A 13,107-nucleotide genomic window follows, 5' to 3' on the forward strand; every position below is an offset into this window, starting at 1 on the left:
CTACCACTGTAGGAACAGATAGTGCTCGTAATATGATAGCGGCAGCAAGAATACTACCATACAAGCATCTGCCCTGTGTAGGTCACATTCTGCAGAGGCATGGACGGCGCCAGAGATTTTCTTTTGGCGGTGCTGTGGGGTAGCTTGACGTTTCATAGAGGGTGCTCAAACATGTAGGGTTTTCCATTAATGTACCGGGCGCTACAGTTGAATTTTCTACTGCAACAATCCCCACACGCAAATAAACAGTGTACCCGCGACTGTTACAATGAAGGCTCGATAATCAGCTCAGGGCATATAGGTGTAAGCAGGGGTAAAGTGCTATTTTTTACAAGTGGGGGGTCAGACCTAACCTCCTCTAGGGGGGTCTGGTTACAACCGTAAGCGACTTGTTTTCGATCAGGAAACGGACAGCGAAGCATCTGAGTGAGTTTTCTGGCATTTATTCTGAGAATAAACACAAAATGTCCTTTACATCTTTGTTGCACCTACTCAGCACACTCAAAGAAATGAAATGTTAGATTTACTTAATCCAGTTATGTCAACCGGTTGCACGTAACAAGGCTAAGTAAATAGGATTCAGACTAGTAAACTAATAATTACTTCTTGCATTTAAGTAAATCTTACCTAAGCATCTTAATTAAATTCTACATCATACAGTTATGTTGTATTTGCTTAACAGTTATGTTGAATTTACTTAAATTGTTGTTTTTACTTAACCCAATTATGTTGTATTTACTTAAAGTGTGCACTGATTTACCTAACACAGTTAGGTTGTAATTACTTAACACAAATTAGTTCCATTTATGTTGTAGGATTGTGTTATTTGCACTCAATATACTTTAATCCAAATTGCTCTATCAATATAAGTAATTCAAATGACTACAACTCAGTAATTTGTTTTCCCCTCACTTTATTTAAAATGTTCATTTTAGACAAAGTGCAGTAGTGTACACTTATAACATTGCTTTTTGCAAACAACCATCTGAATTGTGACAACAATTCAAGAACAAAAAAACTCTTAACTCCGACAGCCCAATGGTGGTAGGTGCACATATTAGAATTGTAAAGGTCTTTGCTTAAAAAACCCACAGCTGCTGAATTTGACAGTGACGAGAAACACGAGTGATTCAAGAAGTTAACACGTGGGCTGAAAAGCTACAACAATGACTTATTATATGAATATTTTATGAAAAAAAACTTTACTACAAAATATGGTGTTTTTAATGTCTTTCCAAACACTTAGATGAAATGCATCACATAATACTGATCAAGCACATAATGTGTTACAGTAAATCTTAGCCTCTGTTATACATGAACATATGCCTTGAACTTTCAAAAGCAGAAGTGTGTGTGTGTGTGTGTGTGTGTGTGTGTGTGTGTGTGGAAATTAACTGGACGTTATCTCTGTCACAGTATTTTGTCCTTGGGATTACTCTTGTAATCTGTTTTTCAGAACCTGCACCTTGGTTGACACAGTCTGTTGCCATCCAACCACATCAATACTTTTTGAATGAATTCAAATGTATGTTTCAGCTCCTTGGGGTAGCTCAGATTGAGGCTTTAAATCAGTCCAAGCAGTACTGCCCCATCCATTTGCGAAGTATTTCAGCTCTCGCAGCACTCCAACACCCTCGATGATGACACCAACATCCACAAGTGGTTCCCCGGGCTCTGCTCCTTCGTGTTTCACGAGATAGAGTTCCAATACCATTGGCTCCATTTGTGTTGTTGGAAGTTCAACCTCCTAAAGTGGGATTAGAACATAGTATTCATGATTATCAGTATGAGAACTAGCTCTGACACACATCATTTTATAATATGAAACAAATGAGCAAATCCTTTTATTATTTTCCATTGTAAATAAATACATGTAGTTGTGAATGTACATGAACAATATAACCAAAGTAGCAGCAAATACTTTGAATAAAAAACGAATTCAATTATTTAAGTAGTTATTTTTGCTTTTAATTTAAAGAGGACATATTATGCAAATGTTCAGGTGTATATCAGTATGTAGTGTCTCTACTTTAAAGAGTCCTCTCCTGCTGATGTTCAGGTGTATATCAGTATGTAGTGTTTCTACTTTAAAGAGTCCTCTCCTGCTGATGTTCAGGTGTATATCAGTATGTAGTGTCTCTACTTTAAAGAGTCCTCTCCTGCTGATGTTCAGGTGTATATCAGTATGTAGTGTCTCTATTTTAAAGAGTTCTCTCCTGCTGATGTTCAGGTGCATATCATTATGTAGTGTCTCTACTTTAAAGAGTCCTCTCCTGCTGATGTTCAGGTGTATATCAGTATGTAGTGTCTCTACTTTAATGTTTATATATATCTGTGTTTGGCTATGTTTCAACTTACCAAAATATTCCTTTATGAAGCTCTCTGAACTTTCATTCATGTAGACGCAGAGCGCTTTAAGGACACAGTCCCATCGTGTTTCAACTGTGGGATCCTGAGGGACAAACACATTTTCAAAATCTTCACACAAGAATACTGATTATGCTTGTGTGCTGATTTTTGGCAAGTCAAAGGAAGGGGGTCAGAGAGGTTAAAATATATTTATATGAGAGGGACAACAAGAGAGAGATAAAGAGAATATGGTGTTGCAGTGCCAAAACTACACAATTTAATACAACTACATACCTTGTCCGTGGCTGCCATGATCAGGCCCAAATTGCATCCTTATGTTCCTCCCTTCTTTTTGAAAACCTTCATCAACTGAGACGAATGGCGATCCAGTTGAGACATGAAGGTAGGCAGCAGCGGAACGGTGGTGATGCGGGTGAATTCTGCGTTTACCTGCAACACATTGTGATACAGGTTAAAATGCTTTGTTGAAAGCTGTTGCATCTATAATAATATCCATCAAGTGTCATAGCAGAAAGGACAGGAGTTCATCTACTGGTGTAAACAAAACAAAGAAGTTCAGCTGAGGTTCTTTTCTTATACATGCATCTATTAAAATATTTAAAAAATCACCTCGGTCTCTGAAAACAGAGCTGGCCATCGCTCTCCGAACTCAGTGATGAAGGGCTTATCCTGAAGGATTTTTAATTTATAGTGCTTCAGTAATTGGTACCTTGTAGATTGAGTCTCAGTACACTGTTTGCATCTCCAGATTCAAAACCTACAGAAAAAGATACATTTGTTCATGATCAAAATGTACTGTAAATAACAACTGTTATTGCACACATTAACATAATTCAGGGTGAGGTGCAGGATATAGCAACCCATTACTGGATCTTAAGCAGTGGTGGAAAAAGTACTCAGATCCTGTACTAAAGTAAAAGTATAAATACTCCATTACTTGCTATAGTCCCAAGTTCAAAATAATGCTTAAGGTAAAGCACCAAAGTGGTATTAGCCAAATATAATCAAGTATCAAAAGAAAAAGTACTTTGTGCAGAATGCCTTTTGTAAAAGGGTTGCATCATTATAGAATAAAAATCAATGTTCTTATAATAAAAAAATCTACATATATACAAGATGTGTTAATGTTGTGATTTGTTAATATAGAGCGCATTTGGGAAAGAACTGAGTAAATTAGTAGTAAATGTATGTGAATATAAACATTATCTAAAAAGGTAACTACAAGTGTCAAATAAATGTAGTGTAGTAAAAGTACAATATTTCCCACTGAGATATAATTGAGTAGAAGTACAGAGTAGCAGAACATGGAAATACTCAAGTATATTTCTGTGGTACTTGTACTTTGTGCAGTAATGTAAATGTAGTTGGTTACATTCCACCACTGATCTTAAACACGGCATGTGCTTCGAGCTGAAGCCAATTTAGAACATTGTTTGTTTTAACTGACAAATCCTACTCATTTAGCCTTCAACTTATTTGGAGACGTGAAGGATACTTACTGTACTTTTGAGCCACCGGCTTTCATCGATACATTTGGCTACTCCCCAACAATTTGGAAATCTGAAATTCAAAGTTGGATAATTAGTCACACAATGAACTTTCATTAAAAATAAAAATGTTGCAACTGCCAGAAACATTCGCTTGGCTTGGCACCCAGAGTAACACCCCTTCAGCAGCCGCAGTAGTCTCAGCAAATGGTGGCATCTGCGGCGGAAGTACCTGCCACTACCACGATTTAATCTTGCTCTCTCTCTCTCTGATTATGTCGGGTGAATTCCGTGTCTATTTAAGAGCTGTCTTAAGTGAAGATGTGCTTGTTGAGTGCGTTCCTTTACATGCTTTAAATAATTCACACTTTGATATTCCTCACCGACATAATTAACGTAACGACCAAGCACGGCTCCGGTTGACGCAACAACAGCAGATGGGAAAAACCTTTCTTCCAAATAAGCTTTACAATTTAACAAAAAAACCTCCCTCAGGGCGTTACACTTGATGAAGTTATTTTTAACAGACTTAGAAGACCTTAACCGACTATGACCTTTTTGGCATTTGCAACCAGGCTCTCAAATCTTTAAATCAAGCACATTTTAAAACACATTTTTTTAAAAGAAGGGAAAAAACGTTTCCACTTGGTCAGAGGTAAAAGTTAAGCTGACATTACTAATTATAACCACATCAAGCTAAAATCATTAAATACATAACGATTGAGACTTCTACAGACAAAGCTTGAAATTTCACCTCTTTTGTGACATATTCTAACACTTTTAAGTGCAAGGGAACATCATTAAAAATATACCGTTAAGCTAGCTGTTAGCTAGGCTGCACCGCTTTTCAAATCTATCATCAAAGTATACAGTTGGTAGCAGGGAAATCAAAAATACACATCAACTTTTGTGTTTCAGGGACCGTTTGTGTTTAATATATGTTAATATTTAAGAAACTTACCATAAAATCGCAGGATGGCACAGGAAAGGGAACAATACGCGGTTCTGTCATCTACATCTCAAAGTCACAGGATCCAAATGACGCATGTCCCCGGTCTTACGGCGCATGTGGTGAGAAAGTACGGCAAGCACTTTGGGACAATCAGTGCGTTTTAAATAACTTTACCATTTAAATACAACACAACATGGTAATGTAATCCCAAAACGTTGAACTTTTACATAAATGCAATTAAAGTCTCTTGATTTAATTGTAAAAAGTGCATTTACTTAGTAGTTTCAATATAAAAAAAATCAATTAATCAATTAATGCAAACAACATCCATATTTCATTTCTTAGAGTGCAGTGCTCACTTCAGTATGTCAGTAGTCACCCCAGTCTCACGGCATTTCGTGTTATAGTCACGACATTTAATCTATTGATTCGTGTTCACCAACACGATTTTCCCCCTTTTTTCGTGTCACACAGAACGATTTTAAAAGCAATGTATTTCTATTGGTAGTATGTTTCGTGCCTGCAGAACGTTTTTTTGTCCGTTCGGGTCTTGGAAGACCGGAAGCTGTGGGGTTAATAAAAACATGTTCTTACTCAATATCAAGCCACGATTATTGTTTTTATTTTAAATCGTATAATGTCAGACTTTTTTTGTCGTCTGTGAGGAAAAGAAATGGGGCTCAGAGCCTCAAAGTACTGAAATCTGTATTTGTTTTTATCTGTTTTTCCTTCTAATTTGTTATTCTTTACGGAGCCCTGGAGGGTTCATTGAGAGAAAAATAAATAAAACGTGGCCACGTTTTACTTTCTCGTTCGCACGAGTTAATAAAGTGTGGGCACGAGTTAATAAAGCGTGGCCTCGTTTTATTTAAATTGAGGGATTCCTGTCCGTGACTCACGGTATCTGCTGCCCACAGCTGTTTTATAGAAGGAAAACCTCCTTCACTTTATGAAATCTCTGAGGTTCCTTTACTACGAAGCAGGATTTGCTATTTACACTATTCATTCATGAAGTATGACGCTGCGCTGTCAGCACGCGTCTCCATGTTTGTGATTGGTCAAATGTTGCTAACCCCGTCCCTTTCAGGTGAACGTGCTCTCAGCCGGACAGAGAAACCCTGGTTGATTTGCTGAGTTGATAACGAGCTTCGTAGGACCGCTTATCGACATCGCGTTTGTTAGGGTTAGTTAAGCCGGGTAAATCAAACATATCCAGGGTCTGTTGAACTGGCTTCGTCGTACAGGGCACTGGAGGCAGTAACGTGTAACTCAGCAGAATCTGAGAAGAGCAGCACCAGCTGCAAAGAGCTGTGCCTTTTACGGCTCCTACACACGGCGGCGTGCGTTGCCGCTTCAACGCTTTTGCCCATTCACTTTGAATGGGGTGACGTCACGATTCGCCGAACTGCATTGTGGGAGCAAAGCGTAGCTTCTCTCGCGGTGCTCGCTGCAAAAATAGAGCAATGTTCTACTTTTGCCGCCTAGACGGAGGCGTCAGCCAATCGAATCATATGCCAGTACAAGCTCTAGCCAATCAAACCGTGTGCTTGTGTGTCTGGGGCGGGAGATTCATGTGATTGGTTGTCGGTCGAGTTTCAGCCCCCCCCCGCCGGCAAGCGACAACGCACGCCGCCGTGTGTAGGAGCCGTTACTGTTTACTTCACTGCTTTCCCTTCATTGGAACAGCTGAATAGAGATCGAGGCTGCTACGTTTAACCACACACACCTCTACACACATCGAACTACCAGAGTATTCCCCCTCATTTTATGAAGGAGATGTCCTGTCACCGGGGCACGTGATGTGTGTGTATGTTTGTGCTCAGCTTCGCTCTGTGTGTGCTTGTTCGGTGTGTTTGTGTGTGTCCGACACCACCGGCATTTGTTTTCAAATTACCACGAACAGTAATTTACACAAATCTGGTTCTCCATAGTTATGTGTATTCCCAAGTGAAAGAAATTCCTTTAATCTTAATCTCGATGTGGTTTAGTCCTGCCGGAGTGCACCGGAACGAACAATACTATCATAAACAAATGCACACACACACACAAAAAAAACGAGGCCACACTTTATTAACTTGTGCACACGCTTTATTAACTCGTGCGCACGCTTTAGTAACTTGTGCGCACAAGTTACTAAAGCACGAGAAGGTATCTCGTGCGAACGAGAAAGTAAAACTTGGCCACGTTTTATTTATTTTTCTCTCTATGAACCCTCCAGGGCTCCGTAATTATTTTCTAAATAACACACTGTTATTTACTCACCAATAACACACACTTATCCTTGTTTTTATGTATTTGTTTAATTCCATAATCTCGGGCTTTTTTGGCATTTCAAAATAAAAATAACCGGAAACAGGCGTAGGCCTATAAGGGACATTTCGAGCATCATTGCGATACACAGCCACTGAACTGATTACCCAAGATCCTCAGCTATGGTTTAAGCTCACTGATTGGATGTTTTAGCCGCAATGCATGTAGGGATATGGTGATATATGTGAAATCCGAAAAAAAATTAGTTTTTTAAAGAAAATAATACTTAATTCCGAGTGTTCTTATTTTTCTCTTTGAAAGTCATCACATAACGGCCTTGTAATACACGGTTCGGCTGCATTACATAATACAGATCTGCCGTAGTTCTTTATTTATAGAGCCCTATGAGAAGACCTTTGGAAAAACTGGAAGAAATGCCGCCTTAACTGAATACTTGACGTGGATCATAAATATATCAACAATTAAACAACATCTTCAATTTGTCTTCACACAATACGTCTCCTAGCAGTATCAACACTAATTCGGCTGACTTTTACATTTGATCTAATTCGTAGATAGGTTATATTTACACCATAACGGTGCACAGCTGATATAAAGGGACTTGTAGTTTTTAAAGATATTACTGATTTTCTTTGAATATAAGAATGGAAATACTGAGTCTGAAATAATATAGCAATATGCTGTAAAATTATGTGAAAACATGAATAAAACTACACATCTTCAGATGTTGTACATACATAAGTGTCCTACACTAATAATAAAAACATTTTATGGCTGTGTGTACCTTGTGTGCACCGCCTAGTGGTTAAAGCACGTTATTGAATCATTGTTTTTATGTGGTACATTTGATGAAAAAGATATTAGAGTACATATTTTTATAGGAGGGAAAGTAGAAGGTCTGTGATAGAAATATAGAATATAAAAAATCAAGAAGATACTGTAAGTGATCTCTACAATAAAACAGTTTAGAGCAGGATGTACACAGATATTAATAGGAGGAGGTGCAAAACAGAAAAACGAATTAACCTTTATTTAAACATGAAATAATACTTTAGATTAAGGTTTTCTTTTAAATAAGACCCAACTTGTTCATTCATTGCATAATCACACCATAGTTGTGCATATGATATGTCAATAAACCTTAGAAAATCTTGAAATCTTGAAAGGGATGTGCAAAATAGCAATTATAGAGTCTTTAATTAACTATTAGTAGAGAATAACAAGTAATGAATATACTTTATTACTCGTTTCCATTCTTGTCAATTGCAGTTAAATGTTTAGTCTTCTCAAGCACCAACTATCAAATATCTCTCCTGATTGTTGGCACTTGACAATCACCTTCCCTGAATTTTACTCAGGTGTAACTAAAGTCTGATTTAAGGGTTGTTTATATTTCACATCATTAATCAGAATCTGCAAAGTAACTAAAATACATGTAGTTGAGTAAAAATACCAGGTTAACCTCTGAATTGTAGTGGAGTAGAATTACAAAAGTAACAATGAGCTGTCATGTGGGTATATATTAATGCTGCGCATTATGGACACAAGCGATTTTCACCCATTTATTAATTATATGTTTTACATTAGATAACAGCAATGTGTTTAATACTGGCAACTTCTAATTGTGGGAAAAACTAAAACGTTCAGTAGGGACGTCCCATAGAACATTTTGTTGCCTTACCTGCCTGTCAGCCTCCCATCTGTGCACAAACTTATCTCGTGCCCTCATTGGTCATCTGCGCGTTTGGTGTGTTGGTGGAGGGGCTCTATGAAGTCAGATTTGGGTCAATATTCTAGCGCGCAAAACAAGCTACTCACGAGCGGAAAATGTGCTTTTACACCCGCATAAAATTAACCTTGTGCGCAGATGAAACCCCTGCGATACATATTAAACTATGCGCGCGCTCGCAAGATAGACATATATATATATATATATCAATTAATTTTATATAAAACAATATAATTTTGAGTGGGCTGTATCCGTCGAAAACTGCTAGCTACTGTCTGCTGCACCTAGCCTACATTTATAAGCTAGGTAAAAATATTTCGGATCCTTAACAGCTATGCTGTACATGCGCCCATGTATGGAATAGTTTTACAGTACCAGGTCCATCGTCTGTTAGTGACTGACAGAATGACATAAGAAAAGAGTGTGTGTATCTGTGGCGCGAGCGATCGAGAGAACGCGCACACCTTACGTGTATTGTTGTGGTTAGCATCTGGTGCTAGCTAGCTGCGCTAACGGATATAAGGAGCTGTTTCAATGAAAACAGAGGAGCGACATTTCGCCGACATCTGTGCCGAGCACTTGACTTTATGCAGGTAGCCAGACAGTGGGACATTGTACGAAAAGTCAGCATACTCAGCACGGATAGTGCGCGGAACATGCAGCATCCAGGCAGCTCCCGTTCGAGCATATGCCTTGAGTTGCACATAGCTCCAACGATCCATCACACACACACACACACACACATGCACACACACACGCACACACACACGCACACACGCACACGCACACACACACACACACACACACACACACACACACACACACACACACACACACACTTGGGGGCGGGCCCACCTGTCAGTTTTTATGCATACTAACAGCATTTTTCTTTTTTTTTATTATACACCATAAGGCGCAACAGTGGGGGCTTTTCACACCTGTGAATACACATCACCCCCCTCCTATCGACGGATCTCACACCTACTTCCAGGTTGAATTGAGGCGGATATTTTTAATGTTCAGAGGTTGTTATGTTTAATGTTCATGAGAATATTTGTCATTGATCAAATGATATATATATAAATAAACAAACATTTGCATAAAGAATATTTGTCTACTCATATGTTGAAAAGAGTATTAAAAACTTGAAAAATATCCCTCTAAGGAACATTTAGAACAGATACAAAATGTGCGATTAATTTGCGATTAACCGCGATTAACTATGGACAATCATGCGATTAATCGCGATTAAATATTTTAATCGACTGACAGCCCTAATATATATATATATATATATATAGTTAGTTTTAAGATCATTGGTTGTCTTTGTAGTAGACAACAAACATATTTGCATGTCCTCACTAAGCATCATTACATATTGATTGAATATTGAAAATAAAAATGGCCAATTATACCAAAACGCTATGCTTGTCTACTTTAACTGGAAAATAAATCTGAAAAAATACATGAATTATCTATTAAATTGCAGTATTAACACAGGTCCCCGGGTTTGTTTCAACCCAGTCACGCCATACAAGCGATACCAAAAGGAAAGACGGGAAAAATGGCTTTGATACCCGAAGATATACATGTAAGTGATGATTTCAATTGTGTCTTTCTCAACAAAAGTGAGGTGTAGCGTTGGGCGTCTGCTCTCTGATTAAATTAGTGATCTAAGCTAGCACTAAGTGAATCTGTCGACTAAGATTGAATTATATGAAAATGTGTTTATTTCTCTATGGTTACAGGGCATGCTCAGAAATGATTTCATTTCAAGACTGATAACTAAATAGGAGTCGGCACTCTTAAGAAGCCCTCTAGACCTGGACTTTCTTGATTTTGCGTGTCGCCAAGAACTGTGCCTCTGGGACGCACTCTCGAGACACGTTCACATTTCGCAAAAGAATAAATATACAGGCCTTAAAGAGCCTGTGACACGAGTTTCCCCCATCATCCAAACCCATCAATTTGAGTAAATATTGTCCCCTTGAAAACCGTTACTGAACTGATTTTGGATATTTGTACTTTGATAACCATTAATCTCCCCTTCAATGTTGACCATATTCTGGATCTTCTCCGGGATTCTTCAAATCCCGCCAAATTAAGTGTGACGTCATTGCGGGCACAGCGCTCCAGCTGCACCGTTCAGGATCCCAGCATCTGCATGTAAATGCACGATGGCGCACACAGCAGCAAGCTTAGACAGCGATGACAGTTTAATTTTGAACGTGTCTGAGAGCTCATATGAGGCTGAAGGATCGGTTTATGTTTTATGTGTTAGAAGTTTAGGAATTAGGTGCGTCAATATGGGCGATCATACGGTCATGTAGCCAGTGGTGCACTGGGACTAAAAATCAGCCCGGGACTCTCGACCGGCCCACTTCGGTACTGCTAGTAAATTGTCAACGGGGGGAGTGGGGGATGTGCTAGTGACTTATCCGACCGGCCCACTTCGGTACCGGCCCATCGGGATTTGTCCCGATGGCCAGTCCGCCTCTGCACCCAGCCCACGTAAACTGCGGGGGGAGCCTCGCTGCGGGGAAACGGTGGACCTAGTGTCCCGATCGGAGTAGGAATAATAATCATAATCCGTGCATTTTATCCATTAATTTCCCCAACATTGGTGTACTACAACTAAAAAAGCATCAGTTTGTTTTCTCATCAGGAAATGCAGACCGGCTCAAACAAACAATTTTTAATCATCATCCTCACAATCATTTAATGTATCATATGTTTGCCGAATTGACATGAAAGCACTAATGTAGTTTCATCTACTTGAGTTTACAACTACAAAAATAATCGATTTGTTTTTATATCACATCCGACGGGAAGAAATTCAGCAGCTCTCACTACCGATTTGTAATCCTAATTTAATCATCATCTTCACCACGATCATTTATGTTTATGTTCGCCGAATTGACATGAAAGCACTGACAAATATGAATATACTGTAACTTCATTAAAACGTTATTAACGTGCCTAAACTCAATAATTCACAATTTCTACGCATAACAACACACTTTGTCCGTGTTTGGCTCTCTTGCCGCACAGTGAAGCATTCCCGCATTGACGTCACTTCCGGCTTCCCCCAAAACTTCAAAATGAGTCGAAGGACGGTATCGCACCTTCTTTTTTAAGATGACAGTTCGAGATGACTAGTAGCCCAATATTTCATTGCACAGCAGTTGTTGGGAGGCTATCACAGGCTCTTTAAGGGAGTTTCATAGGCTGGTGAAAATCCATAGTGAAGAGGCTGAGGATAGAAGCCATCACACTGAAATCGAATCTGGAGCAGGGTCCCAGGGACGTCCCAGGCACGATATTAAAAAAAGAGAGACTGGAGCATCTGTTGGAACTGAATATGTCCGTGGAGAGCATTGCAAGGTTCCTATGTGTCTCAAGCAGTACAGTGAAGAGGTGGATGAGGGAATATCGTCTTTACAGCAGACAAAGATACACTGATGCCACTGACCAGGAGCTGGACCAGGCAGTCCAAAGGATAAAAATTGAAATGCCAACAGCGGGCTATAGGATGGTGAAAGGCAGACTGCTGTCAATGGGGATGCACGTCCAGTGGAGGAGAGTGATGGCATCAATGCACCGTGTTGACTCCCTGGGTATTCTATCAAGGCTTGCTGGATTGAACTGCATTGTGAGAAGGACATACTTTGTCAGGGGCCCCCTTTCACTGTGGCATGTTGATACCAATCACAAGCTGATCAGGTTAGTACTTTTGGAGAGATCTTTTAAAATATCTTTGCTAAATTCTAAGTTGATATTTATATTTTCTGCAAAAAATCAATTAGACATTAACAAAGGGCTGTACTATGTGTTGTTCACCAGGTACAACATTGTACTGTTTGGCAAGACGTGAACATGTGACGATTTACCATGCTGGGAGACGTGAAGATGTCACAATTTCGTCCCTTCAAACGTGACACCTACACGGTATTGTTAACCCATGTTAACCAGTGGAGAAATAACCAGAAATGCCAAGCAAATGCTACCCCGACGGTCGGTTGTTATTGTAAATATTAATATAATAATGATTTATTTTTTAATAGTCACACTCGATTACGCCAATTTTCTTGTTGCCGCAGCTGGTCGACACCTCTTTTAGCAGAAACAAAGGCTACATTAATGTATTAAATCGATGTTAATCCATGCGTGTGGATGTGGAATTAACGGACGTGACGTTGTGTGATTGAGTTGCCAGGCAACAGCTTCGGTTCATGGAAATTTACAAACTCTTCAACTACAACCGTAGTTATATTTAAAAACATGTTAGAAGGCCTCAC

At 39.2% G+C, this 13,107-nt stretch overlaps 1 long non-coding RNA gene across 1 annotated transcript; it reads right to left on the reverse strand.

The window, feature by feature from the left end:
- Nucleotides 1–512: 512 nt before the first annotated feature.
- LOC307036788 lies at nt 513–4,931 on the reverse strand. The gene is made up of 6 exons (XR_013807453.1): nt 4,819–4,931; nt 3,870–3,930; nt 2,980–3,127; nt 2,644–2,799; nt 2,359–2,452; nt 513–1,747 (listed from the first exon to the last, which is right to left on the reverse strand). It is a non-coding gene; the product is annotated as an uncharacterized lncRNA (long non-coding RNA).
- Nucleotides 4,932–13,107: the final 8,176 nt, after the last annotated feature.

Source organism: Notothenia rossii (genome assembly GCF_949606895.1).
Source record: "Notothenia rossii genome assembly, chromosome: 4".
NCBI lineage: Eukaryota > Metazoa > Chordata > Actinopteri > Perciformes > Nototheniidae > Notothenia > Notothenia rossii.